Source organism: Anas acuta, chromosome 1 (genome assembly GCF_963932015.1).
Source record: "Anas acuta chromosome 1, bAnaAcu1.1, whole genome shotgun sequence".
In the NCBI taxonomy this organism is placed as follows: domain Eukaryota; kingdom Metazoa; phylum Chordata; class Aves; order Anseriformes; family Anatidae; genus Anas; species Anas acuta.
The window spans coordinates 94,634,021-94,646,549 of record NC_088979.1 but is presented as its reverse complement, the minus strand read 5'-3'; the positions used below and the strand labels follow the sequence as shown (position 1 = coordinate 94,646,549).

Here is a 12,529-nt window from a genome sequence, read left to right as displayed (position 1 = left end):
AGTTTTATGTTCTATATAACACACACATGTATGTTTGTCTATTGACAGATGCTGTACATTTCTCCTGTCTGCTGCATATCCAAAACTCTTGGCTATTACATTCAATGCACTAAACTTGAAAAGGCCAAGAAAATTTAAAAAAAAAAACAAGGTGTTTTTTTGAAACAATAACCCCTCCAAAGAGAAAGGGCTGAAATTCAAAATGAAGCAATCTGGAATTTTATTTCTGTTTAACGTTGTCTTCCAAGCCTACCTCTAATATTCCAGAGGGAACAGTTTTTCTCATGACTGATGGAAACTTAAATCTCCACAAAGGAAGGGTTTCCCTTCCAGAAACTTAAAACTTTTTTTCTTTTTTCTTTTTTCTTTTTTTTTTTTTAAAAAAAGTATCAGACAACACAACACTATGCCAAAGAACAGAATTTTCCAAAGATTTGGATGGAATAATCACTTTGTTTTACATGGCAGACAAAATCCCCACTGTAAAGAAAACACAAAGATATGGAAAATACAGAAACTGGACTTACAGGTTTAAGAGTCAACCAACGTATCTGCAGGGATGGAAACCAAGAATTATCCATATGCTAATAAATGAAGACAAAAAATTGAGAGTGAAACGTGAGTATTTCAGAAACTTTCGGATTAAATGTAGCCAAGAGGGTAAACAAAAGAATGTGGGTGTCATTGTACAGATGCAAATGTGAATTTTGCTGGAAAATATTGACTGCCTACTCGCTAGACTACACAGTAGCAATGTCATCCTTTCAACACCATTTTCAAAATACACTTCATAGGTGGCTTTTTCTTTTCCTTTAAACCCCGTGAGTTTACAGTTAAAGGTAAGAGCTAGATCCTCAGCTAGGACAAGTCAATGCATTCCCACCCTAGTAGCTAATATAGGGAACAATTTCATTCTGCCTTGTTCAGGTGAAGGTGGAAAACATGTTCAAACTCTCCCAGTCACAAGGAAATCAAGATTTAATAGCAGAGGCACAAGTTTAAGCGCAGAAGCACAGCTTCCAGGAGCAGCAGGGATGCTCTATCCTTTACAATTTTTACTCTCCATGGAAAAGGTTTGTGATAAGCTTTAGGCTTGATAATCACAAGCATAAATGTTGCTCTTTTACAACAAGACTAAATTTTACTGCTTAGGCACCTTGTAACAACCTTAGCATGTATGTACATAGGGAGATTGAGAACCTATTCCCCTAGGGCTGCAGTTCTTGTTAAAAGTTGCACTGCAAAACTTCAGCCTGTCACTTTTCAGTCTCCCCATGAAAAGATGGTTTGCCTACAGCTAAGAGACAGCAACTACATAAAAATAAAAATTACCTTCCTAGCTCTGACTCTGTGTTTGCTGCTGTGAGAGTGTGCTAATATTGATTTATTCAGAGCCAAATACAGATCCTTTCTCTTATAGAGTGAATTCTCAGTAAATCTTTAAGTATTCTGCAAACAAGGCAAGCATCATTATCTCTACTTTACACATGGGAAATTGAGTTATAGGAAGGGGGATCTTATTTGCTCAAAGTCATCCACTAATTGATTAAAACCAGACTATCTGTGAATATGTGCTATTCAACAGTAGCCGAACTTGATCCTTTAGAGCATGTTTTCAGGAATGTTACTTACGCAGGCAAGAAAAGAAAATCATTATGGTCTCACTCCTGTGAGGTGCTGGGCTCTCTGACTCCAGCCCTGAGCAGAGCTTGGGAACAAGCCTGACTTTGAGAGAGTGAGTTGTCCCGTTGACTTTTGTGAGATATAATAACGTGCTGAAAGTTAAACATGTGCTTAAACATGTGCTTTTGCAGGACTGAGCCTTTATGAGTCACCAGTGTACTGCCACACACTCTGCAGATTGAGATAAACCCACTTCAAACCACGGCAAGCTCACTTGATGAATATATGGGCTGGAGCGATCCTAGCGATTGCTCAATGAATAAACATGTCCAAAATGGCAGGACCTCAAGCTGCACACAATTCCCATTCAGAGGCTGCTCCAGCCTACAAAGTAAAAGTCATTTCATTTTCATCGTTGCTCCCCCCCTTGTCAAATGCAGCGAGATCTCAAACCACAAGGAAGAACAAGAATTTTAAGGGGAAACGTGTGAAATTCGCCTCTGAGGTTGCTCAGTTAGTCTGCTCTTTCTGAGGGTTTGGAGCTCCTGTTTTGTTTGTGCCACAGACACAGGGCTTAAATTAGGTTTCTTCCGGCGCAGATGTGCTAGGAGGGGGAGAAGGGGGCAGGAAACTCAGCCCCTCCCGCCTATTTATTCAGACCAGACATCATCTACCCTCTGGAGGCGATTTGGAGAGCTAGGTGAGGACAGAGCCATGCCAGCTGAACGAGCACCTGCAGCCCTGAGCCTCCAGGAGCCAGCCTGGGGACCCGCTGGCAGGGCACCAGCCTCGGGGAGGTGGGGGAGATGCTTTTGGAAGAACTCTAAGGGAGCACAGGCACGGCTCTGGCACACTTGCAGTGCTCCGACAGCAAGTGCTGACACCATTACGAGCGTGCACAGGCTCCCCCAGCACGGGTGCTGCCGCTCTCTCTGCTTTTTATCTGGCATCTGACTTAAATGCTCTTAACCGTCATCGGGCTCACATGTGCAGCAGGGAGGGTGGAGAGGGGGCTGTGATGAAGGGGAGGTTTTGCTTCTTTTGCTTGTCCTGGGGCAGCCTACTGGCACGACATTTAAACAGGAGACAGCAGTGAGTGTCTTTGATTCCTCACCTCCTATGGCACAAGGCTAAGGTGCACAGCACAAAACTACCCTGATAAGCAGGGAAGGAAACATAATTCTACGCCACTGAGGAGCCTTTTCTGCTCAAAGTGTGTGCCTTGAAATGATGCTGACTACCAGCTGGTAGCTCACGCAGGGCCTCAGATTTCAGGTTGAAAAGGCCTGGCTACAGAGACAGCTTGCTGCAAGCCAGCCACAATGCATTCATAGAAAGGAGAAGGAAAAAAAATGTAGAATGAGAAGAAAAAGCCTAAAGAGAGGAAAAATTTACAGGCGTAGCTTTGTACCAACATAGTTTATTTGCTCTGCTGGCTCGTAAGTACAAGCAAGCTCTGTGCAGAAGTCCGCTCTGGTCCATGCAAAGCCTCCTCTGGGCACCACATCCAGAGGGAGAGATCTGAAAGCAAGCACAGGCTTATTACAGCCGGCATCAGGGAGACAGGAAAACCATGCTGTGCCCGAATACCTCGGCAGCTGTATCATGGGTGCAGGGACCTTTTTCTCCTCCTGCCCCCAGCCCCCAGAGATGGCTCTCACAGCTGGTAGTAGATGCTGAACTTTGGTGTGTGCACAGCCCCCAGGCTGGCTGCATTGTACCTCATCTCTTTTTATTCTGTTTTTTCCCAGGGAGGTGGGACAAGGCCCAGCTGGGTCTGTGTGGGGTGCACCGCCACCTGAAGAGCCCACCGAAGCCAGCCCAGCCTGCCTCGTGGCTGTGCTCGTGCCCCTGCAAGTTTCTGGGGGCTCCCAGAGGGAAATAAAAGCCCCAAAACAGCAACAGGGAAAGCAGCCCTCATCTAAAGCTGCTGCTAAACCTCAGGCACGCAGGGGCTGCAGAGAGAAGGGAGGGGGGAGAAAAAGTGGAGGTTGAAATTGCTGCCATCTAGTTCACAGGCTTTGAGGTCAAGCTGCCCAGGGCAGGCATTTCAATCGCTACCAGGGGTTTTCCAAAATGCTCGAGGCAGCCGTGAGCTCAGCCTGCCCTGTGGTGCTGTGAAACCACACGTGCCCACTCAGCCCGCCTTGCTGAGGGTACCCCCTCTGGACACGAGTGCTGGCAGCTGATGCCAAGCACCCCTGCTCTCAGCCGTCCCACCACGACCCCAGCGAGGTCCGCGAGGTGACATCTCCCACGCGACACCCCTGTGCCACAAACCCTCTCTGTTTCGCTCGGGGGGTTGTAAATGCCGCACTTTGTCAGGCCTGTAAACCGGGAGGCGCTGATTTGATGTCCCAGGAATGTGCTTTGGATAAAGGTCAATATAAATATTTATCCCTGAATGTGGAAGCTCAGGTTAGGGGCTGACGCCTTCCAAAAAAAGACCGAGCCCAGGCTTCCAGCCTGGCTGGTGAACCGCCGCCGGCTGATGACCAGAGAGGGGGGATTACCTTCGGAAACTCCCACACCAGAGGAGGGAATCCCCATGCTATTTCTTCGAAAGAGGTGACTCTAGAAAAGACTGGGGGACCCAGTTCATCTGAGAATGTGTCTTTTAACAGCAAGCTGAAATTTTCTGCTGGCTCCCGCCCTCCAAACAAATCAAAACTAAACCAACCCCGAGCAAGGAGTACTTGCATTCAGACACATGCTGTAATCACTGCTCCATTTTGCTTATAAAACCATGAATTTTGCCAGAATTTTGCTCTTGATTTAATCTACCCACCACACTTAGGATGTTTGCTTTCTGGTTTGTCAGTATCCTGCTAGCCTTCGGCCTGTATCAGCACCCATGGAAGAAGCCCTTACGTGATACCAAGCTGAAGACTTTCTTTCCGTGTCTTTTCTTGCTTCCTCTAAAACGGGCACCAGCTTCCACCACTAAGTGCTACTTGACAGAGATTGCACTGCATTTTCCATGCTAGCGAAAAGAAAAATCACAACCACAGTCTTTAGGAGACTTTTCTACTCTTTCCAAGAGAACGAGTAGGTAGGACTCTAGTTAGGTGTTTTGCTTTAGAAACCAGGGTTTTGAGTAGAGCTTCAGTGAGATCTGTGCCCTGTACCTGCCCAGGTTTGTAAAGGACCTCAGCAGCTCCTGGAGCAGCACAGGGAGATGCTGGATGGGAAAGCCACTTCCAGAGCTGTGAGAGGGGAACAGCCTTCAGGGACCACTGAGGCCACTTTCTGGTCCTGAGCTCGGGCCAGATTTCGGTCCGGCTGGCATGCAGTCTTAAGGACATGCAATGGAGAAGAGCAGAAAAACAAACACTTTACAGAAAGTTTGGGGTTTGCTTGCTTAATGTAATAATTTAATAATAATGAAGTGTAACTGCATCAGCACGACCATTCAGTTTCTGTTCTCCAAAGCCAGGTCACTCTGTGAGGTTCCTGCTCTAGTACTTGGATGTGGAAAGCAAAGCTTTTTGGACAATAAATGACTGCCTCACAAGGAACACTGTGTGCAGTACATGTGCAGGCACTCGAACAAAAATGCAAATACAACTCTACAGTCTCCAGCTATTCCGGTCTGTAATAATTGCCAGCAAGTAACTCCATTTAGTGAAAACAAAAAAGATGCTGCTGCTGAAGAAATTCTCTTTACAAGTTTGTAAAATTATTTGCTTTTTTTACACAATGAAGATTAGCATCTACGTGACCCATATGCAGACAGACTCCTGTTCCTCTGCCCTGGCTTGGGGCTGGTTGGACACGAACCCAGAAGAGTCAAGGGGCACCCTCAGCCCCTTCTCTCAGTGGGATGCACAGTCTTGGGTCCTGTTAACATCATCCTCTAGTTCCCCAAGCAAGGAAGAGCCAACGTGGGGCTGTGCAGTGACAGGCCTCAGCAGAGCTCTGCAACCCCTCTGTTGAGATCTGTGTACCCCAGAGAGCCTGGGAGTAACCTTTTGTTCGGGATAAATGCAAAGACGGTGTTGTGTTCTTTTAGGGCTGAACTAAGAGGAGCCCAGAGCCAACAGAGGAGGGACTATAGGAGATGGAGAAATAACACCGTGCTGCAAAGAAAAAAGAACAACACAAGATCTTTCAGCACCAGTGGGGCTCAGAGAAGCTTGGAGCCACCATCAAAGAAACCATCGTCTGTTTGATTCTCGCTGCGTTCAGGGAAAGCTTTTGCATGGTGTTTGTAAACAAACAGGATTACAGCAAACAAATATCTGTCTCCCACATCAGCCTCTACTCCTGGCAGAAACCCCCTCAAGGCCCCCGGCTGCAGTCCTCCCTGCTGGGTTCAGGAAGAAGGAAAGGTGTCACACCTTTGCACCGTGAGCAAGGTCAGCTCAGTCATGCTCAGCAAGGGCAATCCTTAGCAGGTGACACTCTGTGGACAACGAGGTCCTTCTCAGAAAAAGAAGCTGCCTGTGCATCACCCTCCTTACCCGCCATCATAACCTCATGCAGAGTCCTTTCCAAACCTGTAAATCTGCATTAAAATGTTGATCAGAGGTATCCAGAAAGAAGCCCAACGAAAAGCTAAATCTTTCCATCCCATGCATGCTGTTGTCCCTAAGTACTCCTCTGCTCATGGCAAGGCTGGCAAAGCAGGCAGGCTAACTTATAAATCAGGGCGTCCAGCAGCTGTCAGACAGGAACCCTTAGCTGGAAACCTTCTCCTGCCAGCATTTAATTCAGGAAGCAGTTACTCTGAGCAATCCACCTCTCTCTAACTGCTGGATATCATGTAGGGAAAAAGGTTGCAGCTAAGGGAGATGGATCTAACTCCTAACAACACAGCAAGCCCCTTCTGTATGACCTGGAAAGCAAGTGGAGCTTCAGCCAAAATGTTGTTCTGGTGTATCTGAGGAAAAGCTAAGTAAATGCCACGAATTTCCTGTACAAAGGAAGGTGCATCCAGAAACCTTTTAATCATTTTCAGAAGTGTTAAGAAAGCTTTATCTACTCTCATTAAGCACAAAAGGATCTTTTTATTTTTATAAATACAAAGAAAATTCAAAACATCTGGAGTCTAAAGTAATTCTTTAGCTCAGAATGTTTTGAGTATGAAATCCATAAGCTTTACAAAATTCACCCTGTACTACTCACTGAGATAGACTGATCAAGGAAATCCAGATGACTCAGACTTCTTTCTTTCCTTCAAAAGAAATGGCTGGCCACAAAAAATCTTCTGTTTTCTATGGACAGGCACAACTGGTTGGTCGGTCTCCCTGGTAGCCAGAAGGCTATTGATATATATACACTGTAGTCACCCTGCTAATGAGCCTGTGCTAATGGAAGTGCATTTTGAGTCTGGTTTATGAGATCATATCGCAAAATGCAAGGGTAAATGGAAAGCACCAAAAGTTTTCAGATAACTCAGCGATTATCTTCATAAGCCTCAGCCGCTGGCTTTCTTTAAACATGTCTCAGACTTTGTACAAGAACTTCAGTGAAATCAGAATGTGAACTTAGAGTACACAAGTTGTTTCAGACTAATTTCTTCTTCTGGATACTCTCAATGGACGTCAGGACAAGGCAGCTTGTTTCACTTTCAACATGCAGTGTAAATTCATTCCTTAGTTACACAGCTGGTATCTCTTTTGCAAATAGGATTGGCATGGGGGAAAAAGGGCTAAAGCTACTACAGGATAAGAAAATAAAACAACTAGACAGCTAGATACCTAGGAGATAGCTCATACTTACATTACTGGAGTAAACATGGTAATTTCAGACTGTACTTTGTAAAAAATGGCTGATTCCTCAAATGGCTACTGCAATAATCTCAATGAGGACATCTAAAGAAATGTGAGTTTGAGCTATATGTCTTCCTATTATAATGTCAAAATGAAAAGAATGGCCACCAGTCAACTATGGGAACTGTTTAAAAAATTGTGTGGTGAAAATACAGAGTTTCCAGAGTGGTGTGGTTATTGCTGCAGTCCACCACAGGTAATTACATAGATATTCCTAACTGACTAGGCATTTTTACAGTACATTGATCAATTGATAATAAATCCATTCCTTCTTTCTAGGGTTTCCTAAAAGTAGCATATTGAAAGTGGTAACACTGTGTTTATGATGATTCAGGTAAAATTACTTTTTGATTTGTTGTTTATATACTTCATTGCTAGAAATGCTGACATCTTATAGATAGTTTTAAACTTCCCTTGATCTAAAAAAAAAATCTTACCATTTCCATCATGCAATAAAACTTTTGTTCTGCAACATTTCAATAATAGGAAGTGCAGAGAAATGGTTTTCTAACTGTGCGAATGAGCCTACTGCACTAAGCTGACATTACTAAGTTGATCTTCCTATTTTTGTTGCTGTTTGCACAACTCTGGATGGGGAGCTTTTGCTAGAGTTTCAAGCGGAGCTGCCAAACCCAAAGACACAGACTGTTCTGCTGGCAGATCCGGCTCTGCCCACATGGGAAGTTCTGGGGAGCTCACGTGAAATCCCTGCATCACAGAAGCTACAGACCAGTTCTGGAGGCTCGAGAATTATTTTCATGTCAGATAAGCATTTTGTGAAACACAGATGACAAAAATGCTGACAGCTCACTCATCATTTACTAGTGATGCTCCTGTGGATGGCAGCAGCTCTGTGGAAGCAGAGGAATAAAGTACCCAGACAAGATGCTTTCTAGGAGTGCTGGCACTGAAAGAGACACATTTCCAGCATCACTTTCTTGTTTTTAAAAACACACTGTCCAAAGCGCAACCAAAGTTGCATACTGACAGCAATTCTGCAGTTCAAAAGGCATAAATCCAAAAGATAGTTGCCAGTAATGAGGGGACAAAAGTCGGAAAGCCAAGCAGTGGATAGAGATAGCTTTCCTGGAAGAACATTGATAGGAACTGGCAAGTTTTCACTGCCTAGTTATGCTCCTTGGATCTTAGTACTCCAACTCTACCTCCTTGCTATGGCTTCTTTCTGAAGTAGTAGTGGAAGTGAGTCAATTATGGAGTGATTTAGATAATTAACTACTTTCCTAGAACTAAGGAGGAACTGTCAGCCTCTGGAATCCCATGCATTTTGCCTGCAGGGTAGAAAAGGTAGATAAGATGAGAGAGAAAGAAGGTGGACCAATCTTCAAGGGTATTGTGTCTTTGCCAAACTTTTCCTTTTTTTAAAAGCCAGGGGAAAACGCTGGTAAAAATCCTTGTGATCATCCTATTTAAATCCCATTTTCTAGCATATCACAGCTTTCGCAGCAGAAAGAACAATTACCTATATAACTTACCGAAGAGCATCATAGACTTGAATCAAATTTAGGAAAGTCAGTGGACTCTCATGACCTCTATGGGGTAGGGCAAAACTCCGAGAGCAAGATGGTAGCCCAGGGACAGCAGTGTATGGAAACTAAACAGTCAGCACTCCCAACCTACAGTCTCAGATTCCCCTGCCATGCTGTTGTAGAGCAATTTGTCTGGGTGCAAAGCTTAGGGTGGGATTCATCTCACCTAATTTTAGCTTTGTCTTGTCTAAGCCAGTCTAAACTATGCTCCCTTTATAGTCACTGGAGGTTAGAAAGGCACTGCCAGAGGGTGATTCAACCTACTTATCTTAGAGACTTATCTTGTGCTGGGAACAAACCCTATATGGAGGTGCCTCTCTCCCCTCCTCTGCCCCCATGAACTAGAGAAGAGAGAACAGACTAACTTGAGCTGGATGCCTGACTTGTAGATAGTTAGGTGAGATGAGCCTCATCCCCATACATCTCGTGTTTTTTTTTATAAGTGTCTCAGATCAACAGTCACCTTTCCCTGTGCATTTTTGGAACTTGCAATCTTCTGGCATGCTGATCTGGAGCACAACTTCCAGACATGCAGGACTGACCTAAATCTGAAATAGTTATTATCCTATCATACATGCAAGGGATTTTTGTTATTGTTGTTTTTGTTTGTTTGTTTCAGCAGCTGTACAAACTGATCTAACAGTGTTAGTGTAATGACTAGAGGACATTTGTTTTCTGACCTTCTTTTCCTATGGCTTAACTTCATTACAGTGATTACAGCTACCACTAAACCAATAACATAACTTCTCAACCAGTAGGCAATGTAATAAATTCCCCTAAAACTTCCAAAGCAATTGCACAAGGCTTTAGATATGAACCTTCCATTAGAGTCAATGGGAACTGCATGGCTAATGCTCCACACACTTCTTTGGAAGTGTGTGGAAATGTGTCCTAATTATTTTTCCAGTCTGCAAAAGCAGTCAGTGCACCCAAGTTTAATATTAAAAAGAGTGAAATGTCAATGGGCTGAGGTGTATCCTAGGTTATATGCACAATGCCAAAATGGCAGAGATCTATATCTAATTCAGGGAATATATACATAGATCCCATTTTAGACCTTTTGGAGCAGTGAGACAGCTGGTAGTGAAATCACTGGTACACATGCAAGTGAGTCAGAGAGGAGAAAGAGTAATGGGAGACTCCCACAAGTGGGAAACTCAGTAGATCTAGACACAACTATGCCAAACCAATTTGCAATCGCACATAGTTAAGCCATGATTTGCACTTTGATGATGAGTGAACAAGAAGGGAAAAAGCTGCCTGTAAGAAATGACTCATCCGTTTCTTTTTCTTGAAAAAAAGAAGAAAAAAAACACCCTTGTGAAAAAGTGCTGCTGCATGACATCACCAACACTAGGAATATACATGAAAACTTTTCTTGTAAGTGACAGGGTCACAGATCTGCCATTATCTGCACCCAAAGCCTTACAGCCAACTCAGGGGGGAACTGGTGGATGCTGAACTTCAGGCACATCCTATTTATGGCACATGGAGGGTTGGACATGGAAATAATGGAGGGCCTAATTGCCTAATTTGGTATGTTGACATACCTGATTTTCCTTTTTTTTTTTTTTTTTTTTTTTTTTTACATGTATGGAAAGAATCTAAGATGTTCAGGAAATCCTTCTCAGCTTTGCTTTGGACAATGTTTCTGTCCTAAATAGTCTTAGAGCTTTGGAAAAGTACAGAGGCAAAAGCTTATATTCCTCTTGAAAGCACGAGCAGCATTTCAGAGAGTAACTATAAAGCCAGGAGTGTGTGTCCCACACAGAAACAGAGGAACTGAGAAGTTCATCCTGAAATACCTTAAGTGGCTGCACTTACTTAAACATGCATTCAGGGACTGACTCATAAATACAACTGCAAATCCAAAAAATCATTGGGACAGTTTCCTGAAGGCCTTTGCGAACTTGGGTTTTAGATGCCAGCTAGCTCATCTGGGTCATCGCATGCTGCTGCCACTCCTTGTTTTGGGGTTTTCTGAACTGGGGGTTTCTGCCATGTACACATGCTATGGTCAGGCAGCCATTAGGGCCACCTGGAGAAACTTCCACTTTTGGGCAGGAGCCAGTGTGGCCCGATATGGGATAGGAGCATCTCACGGGGCACCTCACGACCTGCTGGTGGCAGCTTCTCCCCAAGTCCAGGGGCTGCCAGTACCCTTTCCTTGTGCTGCACACCAGAGGGCAGGAGGCCACCACGCACGGCCCCAGGGCTGGAGCTGCTGCACCACCTCCTTCACCCATGAGCCAGCTCTTAATAAACAGACTTGTGGCTGATTAAGGCCACAAGGGTGACACAGGTCTACAGTCCTGTCCTCATCTACCGCAGCCACCACAGGACTTCCTGGAGGCTGATACCAATTTCAGGCCTTTTTTCCCCAAACCTTCCCATTTCAAGTGAAAGCTGCAAAAGGTCCATTCCCAAGTCCCTTAGTTAAGCTAGGTATATGGCACCAGGCAAGGCCAGGCATACATGTATGCCCAAGCCTGTGAGAAAGATGCCAGCAGCATGACCATTTTCCACACACCAGGCCATAGAGCAGATGTGATTTTCAGCATCAGCTGGGGTAAGTTTGGTGAAAATAGAACAAACACAAATTCGGGTTTATCTACCCTCTTCTTCCATCCCCCAGCCTCACAGTGGTGGCCTTTTTCTTCTGTTGGGCTTTATGCTGTCAGACGGCATGGTAATGAGATCTTTTTAGCAGGGGTAATTTCAACTGGAAACTAAAATGAATTTTATGACAGGTCCACATCCGTGTGTATAGTCTATTCTTCTCTAAGTGTGTTCTCTCTTGCCAAAGAGTAGTGTACTGTATTCAAGGAAGTAAAATGAAACCCCTTACAGTATGGTTGGGATTTCTATTTCCAGGCACAAAACCAAGGCAAGCTGCACTTGACACCTGATACTCTGACACTGTAGGTACTGTAAGAGATGAGTGCATAATCAGACCAGAGCGGCTGGGTAATCACTGTGGACTAAAAGGCAGGGGGGCAGACAGAGGGTGGTGGTGAAAGGGCAACAGAGAGATCAGAAAGGACTCTGGCCTGGACACCCAATAGTGCACACCATGGTGTAGATAAAGCTTTCTTAACACTTCTAGAGCTGTTCTTGCTTGGGAACAGGCTGCAAGACTCCAAGTTCCCCTTGCATCATGGGACACCTACTAGAGGACAATATTTCAAGGTGCTGCTTTGCAGCTTCCTCTAGAGACTGAATTCTTACCATAATCTCAAGGAAAACGCATGGGATGTACCTGAAATCAGATGAGGTGGTGGGTTATTTCCACACTGTGGAGATGCTCCCTCCCACAGCTTTCCTCTTGGATTTTACTGACAATGACCATCAAGAAGTTACAGATAAGAGTAGAGACCAAATCTCAGAAAATTTTCAGAAAATGTAGATAAATCAGAGGTGTGAGATAGTTGATCTATTTTTTTATTTTTTTATTTTTTTTTATTATTTTATTTTTAATTAGAGATGGAGTCTCTGGGCTTGTTCTGGCATTTTCTTTCTCCTTGTTATCTTAAATATTTTCCATCAGCTGGCTTGGAAGCTCCCATGTTAGTATGAATGTTTGTG

The 12,529-nt window shown here is 44.3% G+C and overlaps 1 protein-coding gene across 5 annotated transcripts in view; it reads right to left on the bottom strand.

Annotated features, from left to right (window-relative positions):
- RUNX1 (RUNX family transcription factor 1) overlaps nt 1–12,529 on the bottom strand; it is a 156,205-nt gene that overhangs the window by 115,014 nt on the left and 28,662 nt on the right. Inside the window, exon 2 of one of the 5 annotated variants that reach the window (XM_068688531.1) lies at nt 528–584. The exons of 3 other annotated variants lie outside the window; for them this stretch is intronic. The gene's annotated coding sequence lies outside the window, so the exon portion shown is untranslated. The remainder of the gene's footprint in view (nt 1–527; nt 585–12,529) is intronic. One more of the 5 variants, XM_068688535.1, reaches the window with a different exon arrangement.